The following is a 6000-nucleotide window of genomic DNA, read 5'->3' as shown; positions in this document are numbered from 1 at the left end:
TTATCTGAAATCTAACAACTCATTCTCCTAGTTCTTCCAGCTTCACCTCATTTGAGGAATAAATTGCTCAAGATTCTATGATTCTTCTTGCAACACAGTAAAATTGCAACACAATAAACAATTAATGCTTCTTTATGATGTTTGCCGAGAAAATAAGTGACATATCTTTCAATAAAATGTTACAACTGTAACAAGATAATGGATTTTAATTACACTGGTGACTGCGTGCAGGGATAATGATGGAAAGGATAGAGTCAGAGGGACGTTCTCAACACCACTTATTTTAGTGCAATCTACAAACTTACCAATTGTGCATTTTACATTCTTATCCAAATCCTTGATATAGTTGACAAAAGGCATAGGGTAGTGGTGGAAGGTTGTTTATCGGACAAGATCCTTCTGATAAGTGGTGTGCCTCAGAGATTAGTACTGGGCCCAAACAGAGTGATCTAGTATGAAAAACAACCTTCCACCACAACCCTCTGCTTCCTGCCATCAACCCAATTCTGCACCCAGTTAAATAGCTCTCCCTAACCTTCTTCTACGTCTTCTTCTTGCGTATGGCGTGCACAGCATAAAGTTGTAGGATAACTTGTACTGTTTGATCTTATTTGATTGTGCACACCAGGTTGATTGCATTCGTCGAAACAGGGCAGATCACGTGAAGGTTGCAATCTCCCATCCCGATCTAACCTTCCAGAGCAGCCTACCACGCAGAACCTTATCAAAGGCCTTCCTGGACTCCATATAGACTAATAAATCTACAACCCCCACCACCTTGGTTATTTTGTTCAAAAAACTCAATCAAATTCATGAGACACGATCTCTCACGTATAAAATTGCGCTGACTATCCACAATCAACCCGTTTTACCAAGTACATGTATACCTTATCCTTCAGAATTCTCTGTGGTAACTTTCCTACCACAGATGTTAGGCTTACTAATCTATAGTTCCCAGGTTTAAAAAAAAAATAAAGCTCTTCTTTAATAGGGACAATGTTAGCCACCCTCCAGTGTCTTTGGATAGATCTGATCAGGCCCCAGAGATCTATCTACGTTCATACGTCTTAGGATATCCAGCACTTCCTCGATGCAACATGACTAGCCTTAAGACATCATTATTAACTTTCTCCAGTTCCCTAGTCTTCATGTCTTTCAACAAAAAACAGAAACATTAATTGAGAATCTTGCCCATCTCTTGTGGCTCCACACACAGAGGACCACGTTGGTTTCTGAGTTACACTATTCTCTCTAGTTACCATTTTTCCTTTATTATATTTATAAAATCTCTTTGGATTCTCCTTAATCTTATCTGCCAGAGCTGTTTCATGCCCCAGTTTTGCCTCTTGATTTTCTCAAGTATACTCCTCCAGCAAAATGCTTGACCCCAGCTGCATGTATCTGATCTATGCCTCCTTTTTGTTTCAATTTCTCTCATCATCCAGGGTCCCTTACTCCAGCCTGCCTTGCCCTTCACTCTAGCAGGAACATGCATACATAGAAATCAGTTAGAAAATATTTTTTAAACTTCCACATTGTCATCTCAGTCACTCGCCCTGCCCAATTTCCCTTTAAGAGTAGGACAAACTTTGTTCTCTCCCTGGAGGCACTCTATATATTGTCTGGGGGAAACAGTCTTGAACAGACTTGATAAATTCCACCCCATCGAAGACCTTGGCACTATGACAGTCCTAGTCTATATCAAGACCGTTAACATCCCCTGCTATAGTAACTATATTATTCTTGCAGCTGACTGCAAGCTTCTGGCATATTGGTTCCTCTAATTCTCCTTGACTATTTGGGGGCCTATAATAAAGTTGGGAGCTTTATAATCCCTCAACTAATGCCTTCGTATCCACGTTATCAGCCTGCACCTTCAAGGATCTTTGGGATTGCACACTCAGGTCCCTTGGTTCTATAATACTCCCTGCAACCTTACCATTCATGGAATATGTTCTCGATTCATTTGTACTGCCAAATTGCATCGTCAGCCTATAACAGGTTAATTTCTAAAAAGGCAAGTGGACATCTGCAATTGTAAAAATGTTTATTACCAAATGAATAATGAACGCAAGAGAACATTGGTGAAGGTGGTGCAGCCACTACCGCACAATGCCAGAGACTGGGTTCAATTCTGATCTAGGGTGCTGTTGGTGTGGAGTTTGCAGCTTCTCCCTTGACCATGTGCGTTTCCTCTGAGTGCTCCGGTTTTCTCCCACATCCCAAAGACGTGCCGGTTTATATGTTGATTGTCCTTTGCAAAATTGTCCGAGATGTGTAGGAAGTAGATGGGAAAAGTAAGATAACATAGAACAAATATGAACAGGTCCGCATGCACGTGGTGGGTTGAAAAGCTCATTTCCATGCTGTATCTCTAAACCGAATTAAAATTTAATACAATGCAGTGTGGGACTTTAAATATCAGGATTACTTGACATATGGAGTTACTCAATGCTTTTACACACCCATCCGAATCCAACTCTCTAGGTCCGCACTCTGTTTTAATCAATCTGGTCATAGCCAAGTAATCTCAACTAAACTTAAGCCCTGTAAATGCTCTGTATGTTTCAATAAGATCACTGCCAATTTCTCTACCCATCCCACCCCATTTCAGGAATCAATCTGGTGAACCCCTGTGGCACTCTACCTAAAATATTTTCTATGGCATGGAAACCAGACCAATACAATATATGTGTTTACGAAGGAACTGCAGATGCTGGAAAATCGAAGGTAGACAAAAGTGCTAGAGAAAGTCAGCGGGTGAGGCAGCATCCATGAAGCGAAGGAAATAGGCAATGTTTCGGGCCGAAATCCTTCTTCAGACTGATGTAGGGTGTGGGGTGGGGCGGGGAAAGGAAAGGAGAAAGAAAGAGGTGAAGCCAGAGGACGGAGAGAGAGCTGACAAGGGAGGAGACAGCTACCGGAAGTTGGAGAAGTCAATGTTCATGCCGCTAGGGTGCAAACTGCCCAAGCTGCACTATGAGGTGCAACTCCTCCAATTTCCGGTGGTGCTCTCTCTGGCCATGGAGGAGGCCCAGGACAGAAAGGTCGGATTTGGAATGGGAGGGGGGGTTGAAGTGCTGAGCCACAGGGAGATCCGGTTGGTTATTGCGGACCGAGCGGAGGTGTTCGGCGAAACAATCGCCAAGCCTACGCTTGGTCTCACCGATGTAGATCAGCTGACATCTAGAGCAGCTGATGCAATAGATGAGGTTGAAGGTGCAGGTGAACCTGTGTCGCACCTGGAACGACTGCTTGGGTCCTTGAATGGAGTCGAGGGGGGAGGTAAAGCAACAAGTGTAGCATCTCTTGCGGTTGCAAGGGAAATTGCTCGGGGAGGGGGTGGTACGGGAGGGAAGGGGAGAATTGACAAGGGAGTTACGGAGGGAGCGGTCTTTGCAGAAAGCAGATGGGGGGGAGATGGGAAGTTGTGGCGAGTGGTGGGGTCATGTTGGAGGTGGTGAAAATGACGGAGGACTATTTGTTGTATGTGACGGCTAGTGGGGTGAAAGGTGAGGACTAGGGGGACTCTGCCCTTGTTACGAGTGGGGGGGATGGGGAGAGAGAGCAGTGTTACAGGGTATTGAAGAGAGCCTGGTGAGAGCCTCACCCGCTGAGTTTCTCCAGCACTTTTGTCTACCAATACAATATATTCCAGGTACCATGTCACCATTTACTTTTCCTCATGATTTTCTTTTTCCTCAGTTACAGCTATGGCTTTTACACAACCTGGACGTTTAATAAAACAAAGCTGTAACTAGAAATAAGTAATAAGGATTTATGCACGCACAATTCTGGCATTTACCCAATTTCTTGATGACTACTATGTGTCTTCACTAAATGGTGTTAGAGATGATCATTGGAATAAGCCATGGGATTTCAGGTCTCATCATTAAAATTAAGTTTGCTTCCTTCCAAAATTGCGCATTGCTGTTTTAAAAACATGATCATTGACCTAATGTTCCATTGTTGGTTCAACTTTAAAACAAACGCCCAGGGTTTTCCCAGACTATAATATCAAGTTACCATACAACATCATGCTTAAATTTCCTTCATTCTTTCCTACCTTGCCCTCAGATCTTCACGGGACCCCTGCAAATCCACCATTTTGATCACACTTCAGTTCATTGAATAGTTTACCTTTGTTTGCCTGAGCATTATTTTTTTTCCCCTGACAGGTCTACGAAAATGCACATTTTAACATGTTAATCCCTTTATTAAAATGAAAGTTACTGCTGTTGGATGAGGACAGGATTGAGGATATACAGGATTGTCTTGCGGCTTCTTCCATGTTTTAGACACAGATTATGTGATTTTAAGAACTGCCAGTTTCACGAGGAACCCAAGGACAGCCAAAATCTATGAAACCGGACTAAAAAGCCTGATGATTCAGGATTAAAAAGGTTAAAGCCGGTAAAGAATTTGAGATGCAGATTGAATTAAGCGATACAATTATTTAATGAGTTACAATGCCATACACTCATTATAAAAGAATAAGAATTCATAAAAATATTTTCTTTTAATACACATTTTGAATACTCAGCAAAGTTGTAGTTGGTTCGTGCCCAGAAACACACTCCCTGGGTGGTGCAGCTTGTAGAGGTTAAAATAAGTCTTTTACTGAATGGCATTGTGAAACCAAGTTCCTAGGGGGATGAATTTCAGAAACATGGCTGCTAACCCAAACAGCCAGAGAGTGTTCTTTTTTTAAAACAAAGCTGGTCAAATTCCCAACAGCAGGTTTGGACATATCTTTCAAAGTTGAGAGAATAAATATTTAGATCTTTATACTCACTCCCAATCATAATGGAGTTTAAGGCCTGTAAATAGTTTAGGTGAATCAACACCAACTCCATGCTGTATTGTTACAATTCATGTAAATTTAACCAAAATTTAGGCTAGCAAGTCATATCAAATCACAGTTGAAAAATTCATTTTATCCCCTTGCTCAGAACTGATGTTATAAAGAAAATGGTAAACTGATGTAGTTATGATTGAAGATTTCTGGGGTGTTGGCGAGGTTGGCAAATATGTTGTTTGACAAAAGCAAGTCACCAGGGACTGAATATCAGCAATGGTCTAAAATCATTTCTTGTATTTCTTAATTGTTGATCATTTTTCTTTCTCAGAGGTATTCCTGTAGGAAGTGTAGCAGCATTATCTCACAGTGCTCTCCAGACTCAGGGCAGCGAATACTGTGTCGTTCATTGGGGTAAATCTGTGGCAACAGACAACTAATTATTCATAAAGCAAAACCAAAAGCAACATTTAGCAGATGCAAAAAACTGAAATAAAGCATAGTGCTTAAAATATTGAGCAGGTCAGATAGTATTTGTGCCAAGGGGAACAAAGTTAATATTTCAGAGTAAATGACCTGATGTTATACGTATAGAAGCATCTGCAGTTTATTTAATTTTCACCATATTTTGTCTTACCTGAAGCTGATATGGCTTTCCAGCTCTGATCAATTGAGAGACTAGGAAATTTGTGTGGAAAAAGTGCACATTTTCATCTAAAAATCCATGCAGAATCAGCAAACGATTGGGCCTAGATGAATAAGGTACAACTCGTTTACAAAACATAATTAAGGACCACTCAAAGCACAGTTATTCCCTCTTCTCTCCTCTCCCATTATGCAGAAGATAAAAAATGTTTGAAAGCACATACCATTAGATTCAAGGACCGCTTCTTCCCCACTATTATCTGACTATTGAAACACGTATTGTAGACTTTAATAATAATAATAATGGATGGGATTTATATAGCGCCTTTCTAATACTCAAGGCGCTTTACATCGCATTATTCATTCACTCCTCAGTCACACTCGGTGGTGGTAAGCTACTTCTGTAGCCACAGCTGCCCTGGGGCAGACTGACGGAAGCGTGGCTGCCATTCTGCGCCTACGGCCCCTCCGACCACCACCAATCACTCACACACATTCACACACAGGCAAAGGTGGGTGAAGTGTCTTGCCCAAGGGCACAACGACAGTATGCACTC

The 6000-nt window shown here is 41.7% G+C and overlaps 1 long non-coding RNA gene across 1 annotated transcript; it reads right to left on the bottom strand.

The window, feature by feature from the left end:
* Positions 1-4439: 4439 nt before the first annotated feature.
* Positions 4440-5586, bottom strand: LOC116989354. Its single transcript, XR_004416223.1, has 2 exons — positions 5436-5586; positions 4440-5218 (listed from the first exon to the last, which is right to left on the bottom strand). It is a non-coding gene; the product is annotated as an uncharacterized LOC116989354 (long non-coding RNA).
* Positions 5587-6000: the final 414 nt, after the last annotated feature.

This window comes from Amblyraja radiata, chromosome 29 (assembly GCF_010909765.2).
Source record: "Amblyraja radiata isolate CabotCenter1 chromosome 29, sAmbRad1.1.pri, whole genome shotgun sequence".
Lineage (NCBI taxonomy): Eukaryota > Metazoa > Chordata > Chondrichthyes > Rajiformes > Rajidae > Amblyraja > Amblyraja radiata.
This window is presented reverse-complemented; position numbering and strand designations above follow the sequence as displayed.